We start from the raw sequence: 8,742 nt of genomic DNA, 5'->3' as shown, positions 1-8,742 counted from the left end.
ACATACTTGTAAATTCAGATTTTACATTATGTGTTTTTTTTGTGTTTTTAATTTTTTTTTGTTTTGTTTTTTGGTGAGACAATTGGGGTTAAGTGACTTGCCCAGGTCACACAGCTAGTAAGTGTCAAGGGTCTGAGGACAGATTTGAACTCAGGTCCTCCTGACTCCAAGGCTGGAGCTCTATCCACTGTGCCATCTAGCTGCCCCCACATTGTGTTTTCTTAAGACATCCCTCCATTGAGGTATAAATAGAAGGAAAACCTCATTATGCCCTTACCCCTATCCTTCCCTCATCTTTGTTTTTGATTAACCTTAATATAATGTTCAGTTTATTTATTTACATTTTTACAATAAATTTTTATACATAATTTACATTTTCCAATGTCTTTCTTCCAGAGAGCCATCCTTGATGACAGGGAATATAAAATTGAGAAAAAGTAAGAGTTCAACAAAACTAACCAACCATTGAAAATGTCTTATGTTGTCTGTAGAATTCCATACCCATTGTGCCCTATCTCTTCAAAGGAGCAGTAGTGGTGGGCTAATCACTATATAATGTCCACATTAAAGAACAAGCCATTATTTTGTTTTTGTGCTTAACAAGGTCATCAAAATCAATTTTGTGTTAAATAACAGGGGTTGGGGGTGGGAATACTCCGTTCAAATTCACATTCAGCCAAAATTTACTGAGTGCCTACTGTATGAAACTTTAAAAACAAACCCAACTCAAACAAATTGGTTATAGGGCATGACAACTAGGTGAAGAGCAAAAAACTCAGTCTAATGTGCAGATGTGGCATGAACAATAGTATTTGAATATTTGTCATCATGTGGGGAAAAAAACAACAACAAAACATCTGGATGGTGGACTATATTTTCAATTTTTCACTTGTGCTTGGTTTGGCATCTCACCAATAGAACTAAAGGGTATACTTGTCAGGTGTATACCTTTACCTTGGTTATGGCTAAACTTGCATAAGTAACCTGCAAGTGGAAAAATAGGTCTTTGGAGTCTGTGAAAAATTAGAGAATGCATTATACTACAATGCTGTCTGTATAATCACTGGTTTGTGTAATCTCACATATTACTGAGCGCCAGACACATGGCCTCCATAAATCCTACTGTAAAAGTGGATGAGGGTGGTCCTGTTTACTTAAACTCCATGACTGAATAGGCATGGTTAGCATCAATCACAGTAATCAAGACAATCAGGAGATTTCTAAGCTGGGCTGTCCTGTCTCACTGTGTTCATATAAGTGCCATACCTACCTCAAAAACATAGGGAAGAAGAGGGCCTATGATATATGACTGATCTATATTCAAAGTGAAATAAAAAAGAACTGACCCATCTATCATTGAAATGTATATACAGAGCATTAGAAACTGTATTGTGGTCTTTGGAACTTTGGAGTAACAATGTGTGGTATCAATGAGAGATTGCTTATATTGTAGAATCCTTAGAAGTATAGTATGGTGGAAACAGAACTGGATTGTGGGGTCATAGGACATTGAAGTTCAAATCCCAGCCCTGCCACATGGTACCTGTGTGGTTTTAGGCAAGTCACTTTATGTCTCTGGGTCTCAATTTTCTCATCTGTAAAATAAGTTTAGAGTCAATGACCTCTAACATCTCTTCTAGCTTGAAATGGTGTTTTTATTCTTGATCAAAGTGAGTTTAACAGTGGAAAGTAGTGTGGGGCCATGGGAAGCCTGCTGTACTTAGTGTTAGGAGGAGTAGGCTTTAGTCTCTGCCTTGTTACAGATCTGCTCTCTGACCTTAGGTAAATGACTTAAGCTCTCTGACCTTAGCTTCTTCACTTTTAAAATGAGAGGGAGGGACCCTAAAACCTTTAAGACCCTTTCCAGCCCTAAATCCAATTTTTCTTTATGTAGTATTCCTACTTATGTTGTTTTACTATGGTGACATCAATATTTTGCAGTAGTTTTCTTTACAGCACCCATAAACTTCCCATTATGATGACATAACAAGTGAAATCCTAAATCATTTTTTCTCTGTGCAGTGAGAGGGCGGGAATGCATTAGTTTGTCAGCCTGATAGGCTGCAATGCGTAGGATGATTGTGCAGCAATCCTGTCAAATTGTTGAAAACAATAACAGTATAAATACTGTAACAACTTGTGTCCAAGTTATCCTAAACCTTTAAAATATATCTAATGAGAGTTATTGCTCGTTCAACTTTACATAGTTTTTAGGTTATTTTTTGTGAATTAATCTATTTAATTTTTTAAATAACAAGTATTTTAAAAATTAGTCTGTCCCTATCACTATCACCATCTTCCTTTTTTCCCCATCAAATTGAGCAAATTAGAAAAAAAAAAGCCCCTTCAATATATGTCTGGCAAAAATAAATCCCCATATTGGCCATACCTGAAAATGTATGTCTTTTTCATCATTTTAAGTTCATCATTTCTCTCAGGAGGCAAATAGCATGTTTTGTCTTCATTCTTTTGGACTGGCGGTTTATCACTGCGCTGCTCTGAGTTATGAAGTGTTTCAAAGTTACTTTTCTCTATGACGATGTTTTCATTGTGAAGATTGTTCTGGTTCTGCTCACTTTGGTCTGCAACAGTTTATAGAGTTCTAATTTCTTCTGAAACTGTTCATTTCGTTATTTTTTATGGCATAACAAAATAACATTATGTTAATATGCTACAATTTGTTATGTTAATTTACTCTGTTAATATCTTATTTAAAATTACATATATTGTGCAGAGCTCAGCACTTTTATATCAAGTATTTTGCTTGATTTTCACAATACAAATCTGTGAGGTTTGTAAGTGTAGGCATACTCCATTGGAAGTGGTTAATTGAATCTTCCCAGTGCAGTTCCACTCCACCCTCCGTTTCTCCCCCTTTGAAATGCATTCCAAGCAGAACAAAATAAAACTTAGTTTTAGGTGAAACAAAGTTGGAAGGGGACAGTTACAGCAACAGGGCAAGAGACAGCTCCCCTATTAGCCTATAAGCTCCGTGAAGGGAGGAAATGCTCTATTTTTCATTTTTTTAACGTCACAGCTTATGCTTAATGCTTTGCATTAGGGATACTGCTAGATTTGGACCACGATTTCATTGGTATAGAGAACTCATAGGTGAGGAAACTCCTACTAATTCGAGTTGTCAACTTCCTTGTAACTCATAGTCTTAGAGAGTTGACTAGAGCCTGAGAGATTCAGTTGCCCTGGGTGCCACTAGTACATGTCAGAGGTGAACTTTAGACCCAGATCTTACTGGCTTCAAGGCCAGCTCGCTATCCACTATTCCATGCTACCTTGTACATAACAGTTCATTAAAAATGGTTGTTGAAACTTTAATTGAATTTCTGCGTGGTCAGAATTAGAATTATTAAGGCTTAAAATTAGTTTTTAAAGAGATCTGGAATTATTCTGTGGGATTCTGGGAAATGCTGGCCTGGGCTGAGCTAGGCTGAGCTCCTTGGATACACTAATAGACCTGAGGTTTGGAGACCAGACATACCAAATCACTGAGGGGGCCTGTCAGATCCCTTTCTCCTCAGCAGTCACAAATACTGAAGACCCAGAAAAGGAAGTTTCCATCACCAAAGTCCTTGGCATTGTCAAATGGTTAGATGAATATGCCTGTATCATTGGAAATGGCATTAAAGAAAATGCATTACTATCCGCTTTGCTGTTGGCCTCCTATTTGGGTTATTTCCTCTTATTAAAAGGAGAGCTTCTTGAGAACCGATGTCTTGATTTTTCTATTTGAATTTCTACCACTTAGCACAGTGCTTTGTACATAGAAGGCACTTAATAAGTGCTTTATTCATTCATTCATTTGTGGAGGGGGAAGGATGGGGCGGTTGAGGTTGACTGGTGAATAAGCCTCAAAGACTACAGGGAAATACTAGAAGGGGGACAGGAAGAGGTATTAATTCTTTTTTTCCTCCAGGAATCCTTTAACATCTAGTTTCTTTTATAGATAGAGATATCAGGCCTAAGATGTGTTTGGACATTAAGAAGAAATAAGGACAGGAACTAGTCCTGTGATTTCACTGGTGCAGGGAATTACCAGGTGAGAAAACCCCCTCTATCAATGAAGGTATGCACCTTCTCTGCCATTTATAATCTTAGAGTGTTCCCTAAGCACTGAAAGGTTCCAAGGGTCACAAAGCCACGATGTTATTTAAAAAATAACCAACAATTTATTTTCCACTTCTAAGGAAAATGTAATCTATTTTCCCTGAGGAACAAAACAATGGGAAAATAATCTAAGTTCAGTGTGTGGAAGGGAGAAAGTAATTGATTAGCTCTGGAGTCAGGGGAATTGGGAGCTGAATACTTTTGCTATTTCCTTCTTGAAGAGTCTGGAGAAGGATGATGACTAATGGGACAGCTTCTTTGAACTTGAATAAATTTGGTAAAAAGTTCAAAGTAATCTCAGTTCCCCACCCTTCCCGCTCGTAACTCTTCTTTTTCTTTGTGTTTAGGAAGTAGCAGGTAGAATAATTTTTAACTTGGTTTCTTGTCTGTGAATGGGACTGCTTCTAATAAGGTCAGCTCACTAATCAGTGAACTATTTGTATTAAGTGCTTAATTATTCTCTGTCATATTTAATACCCTTAAGGAAGAAGGAAGATAAAACCTCAAGGCCGAACTAAACTAGTGTTCAAGCCTAGCTGAAGGATGTTACCATAAGTAGTCCCAAATTTAGCATGGTAGTTGGTTTTAGTGTTATCTTAGGCAAGTTGCTTGACTCTTTTGGTTCTCAGTTTCAACTGTAAATTGAAGCCTCTGAGGTCCCTTCTAGCTCTCGACAAATGACAATTGGTTGGGACAGTTTTACATGACCTATATTAGACCCATCTAACAGGTGAGGAGCATGAGGTCCAAAGAAATTAAGTGATTTGCCTAAGATCTTTAAGTCTGGTATTCTTTCTACAACTCAATTCAAGGAATTTATTAACACTTGCTATGTGCAAGGGGAATATGGTGGGAATACAAAGATGAGAAAAACATATAGTTTCTACCATCAAGGAACTTACAGTCTAAAAGGCAAAATAAGTTCACAAACATAATACAAAGTAGAATATAATAGAGTCATAGGACAGATTAAGACAATGTGTCCGAGAAAAATATAAGGAAAAAGGACCACTTTCAGCTGAGGGGGATGGAGGAAGGTTTTGTGGAGGAAGTGGTACTTGACTTTGGGTCTTGAAAGATTTTAATAGGTGGAGATAAGGAAGGAATACTTTCCAGATATGAAGTCTGCTCACATGGGGAACATGGTGTGGAACAAGTTGAGATAATAGCTCTTAGTCCAATTTGGTTGGAATACATTGTAAGTGAAAAGTCGTAGTATGAAATAATACTGGAAATGTAGGTTGGAGACAGACCATGAAACGCCTTCATTGCTAGGATGAAGAGATTGTATTTTATTATATGAAGGCAATAGTCACTGAAATTTTTTGAGTGAGGAAGGTCTAATTTTGGGTTCAGTAAACTATGGCCTGAGGGCCAAATATGGCCCAATGCCTGCTGGGGCAGTACAAAAACAGGCTATGGGTGGAGTCTGATCCTTGGGATATAGTTTGCCAACTCTTGGTCTAGTGATATAGTGTCTAGAAGTCTAGTTATGTGAAGCCTAGCCAAAAAAAAAATTAGATAAAGTGATTTATTTAGTGATGAAATTGGGAGTGTTAAAAACAAGTTGATGTAGCAAAGCAACACAGCATAGGGAATAGGAGTCCTGGAACCCAACAAATCCCAGTTTTTCACTTAATATCTGTATCATAGTATCATAGATTTAGAACTGAGGACAGAATAGGTCATCGAAGTCTAATCTCCTCATTTTATGAGTGAATAAACCGAAGTTCAGAAAGAGAAAACAACTTCACACAGGTAGTAAGTGACAGAGACAGAATTTGAACTCAGATCCTCTGAGTCAAACTCCATCATACTTCCTACTATACCATGTTGCCTTGAAACCAGGTCTCCTGACTCCCAAGTCCAGAGACCTTTCCATTACGTGATAAAAGTACATCTTTATATTTTAAATGTAATGATGTGGGCATCTTTTATTTTTTTTTAAAGTTTCTCACTTATTACTAGAATTTATTCTGAATGAGTAGAATTACGATTTCAACAACTAGCCAAGTGACTAGGAAAATTCCTAGAAATCAATAGGAAGGTTGGTAATTGGATCTAAATAGATAATTAGATTGTAGCACTTCTGTGTCTTTCTATTTGTATTAGGTTGGGAGCAATATAGAATTCCCAATTAAAGCCAGCTATGCAGACAGTGTATTCCTATCCCTAGAAACAGGATACCTCAGAGGGACAGAGGATACTTAGTGCACTTGAGATATGAATACCAAGGCTGATGCAGTCTGGAAGGATGAAGAGTTTCCTTATGATTAAGTTCCTGATCATGAATTTCCTGGAGGCATGATAGAGTCCGGTCTGAAGGAGTGCCACTTGGTGGTAAATTAATAGGTAAATAAGTTGATATCAACTTAGTCTCTAGTAGAGTGACCCAGGGATCCAACCTTGGCCTGTGCTGCTCTACATTTTTTATTAACGACTTGGATAAAGGCACAAAAAATGTACTTATCATTTTTGTAGATGACACAAAGCTATGAGGGTAATGTGCTAGATGATAGAATTTGAAGCCAAAAATATCTTGACAACTTAGGTTGATGGGCAAAATTGAATAAAATGAAATTCAGCAGGAATAAATATAAAATTCTACATGTGGGTTAAACAAATAAAATTCATGAGGACATGGCTAGACAACAGTTTATATAAAATAGATTTGGGAGGTTTTGGTGGAATGTAAGCTTAATCAGTATGACTTTATATTATGACATGGCAGCCAAAATAGCTAATGCTATCCTCAGCTGCATTAAGAGAGACAGAGTATTCAGGCACAGGAAGTGGCAGTTTTGTTGTACTCTGCCCTAGTCAGACTGCACATCTGGAGTTCAATTCTGGACACTAAATTTTAGGAAGCATAGTAACATAGTTCTCATAAAAGAATGTTAGGGATGATAAGAGGACTGGAAACCATGGCCTACCAGAATTATTTGAAAGAACTTTGGAATTTTGTCTGAAGGAGAGAAGACTTAGGTTGGACATCATCATCATCATCATCTTCATCATCATCATAACTAGTATTTCTGTAGCACTTTAGGATTTGCAAAGCACTATAGAAATATTATCTTGAGGTAGGCTTTATTATTAACCTAACTTTACAGAAGTGGAAATTGAGGCAGACAGAGGTTAAGTGATTTGCCCAGGGTCACACAAGTTGTAAAATTTGAACTCAAGTCTTTCTTACTCCAGGGCCAACACTCTATTCACTCTAACACCTTGATGCCTCTAATGACATGATGGCTGTCCTTAAGTATTTGAAGTCCCATGACCTGGAAAAGAAATTAGCCCCATTTGATTTATCTAGAACCAGCAGCAATGGACAAAAAGTTGCAGAGCGGCCATTTGGTGTGAAGAGAAGTTACCTAAAAATTAAAGCCAAGCCAATGTGCTATGGCCCAACATAGAATGAGTTAGCCCTTCTTGGAAGTCTTTAAAGCAAAACTAGATAACCACTTATTAGTCACGTCATAGAGGGGATTCTTGCTCATTTGTGGTGGCTTCTTTGGCTCCTTTCAACTCTTCAATCTGTGAAATATTTATTCTAAATTTATTGTGTATGGGATCTTAACCACGTTCCTACTTGGGTGGAACATGCACATGTTTTTACATGATTGAGGTTATATATGATTTCCAGTTTTTTATTTTTAAAGGCTTCTATATAAGGGATTAGCAATCAAGCTAATATCTTTCTCCTTCCTCTTCTCTTTCATTTAATCTCTCTACCTCCATCTTTCCATTTTTCTGTCTCTCTCTTTTGCTATCTTAAAAAAATTACATGAGTAATAATTAAAACCCAAATTAGGTAGTTCTTACTCATAGAGGCATAAACAAAAGGATGACTGATGCTATGGAGGCTCTCACCATTAAAATAAAAGTCTTCATAATGATCAAAAATTCCACATAGGAAATGACATAATTGCCCAAGAAGGAGGATGTTTCTAACAACTGAGATTTAGGAGAAAGTTGCCATTGTGAATGGAAGGTTAGTCAACCAAATATGAAGCAATAGATGCTGAGATATAGGATTAGCAAACTGTCTTGTCTATTGTTTTTTTTTTTAATGCCTGGAAGAGAAATGTTCCACAATGGGCTAATCACATCGTAGGAAACAAATGTAGGGAGAACAGTAATTAAGCTTCTGCAATGCAAGATAAAAGTTCTATTAGATTAAAAGATCTATTAGAGGGTAATCTGCAGGTTTCCAGTATTAGCTTAAAGGGAGGGGTATAATGACAGTTAGAAGGAATTTAGTTACTCCAATCCACATATCAGGTGGGTGGAGAAAATTGATGTTAAGGTGGAAGCAAAACAATTTAAAAGACTGATCTGAGCTAAGAAGGAACTCCTCTGCTGGCTGGATGAGGCTGTGGGCATTACTCACAAAAGACCTAACTAAACTAGCCTTGAAATGCTATGGGCTGCATTCACAAGAGGGTAGTAAGTACTTCCCTTCAGAGAAGAGATCAATAGCGGCTGCAATGTGGTAAAGAACCAGTAGATGGCAGTAGTAGCACATTAGAGAACTAGTATACGTCTGCATAATGGAGAAAGCAGCCCAGGGGATGATGTCTGCAGACTAGCAATTGACACCAGCAGCTCTGAGAAGAA

Source organism: Vombatus ursinus, unplaced genomic scaffold (assembly GCF_900497805.2).
Source record: "Vombatus ursinus unplaced genomic scaffold, bare-nosed wombat genome assembly UNPS02014848.1, whole genome shotgun sequence".
Lineage (NCBI taxonomy): Eukaryota > Metazoa > Chordata > Mammalia > Diprotodontia > Vombatidae > Vombatus > Vombatus ursinus.
This window is presented reverse-complemented; position numbering follows the sequence as displayed.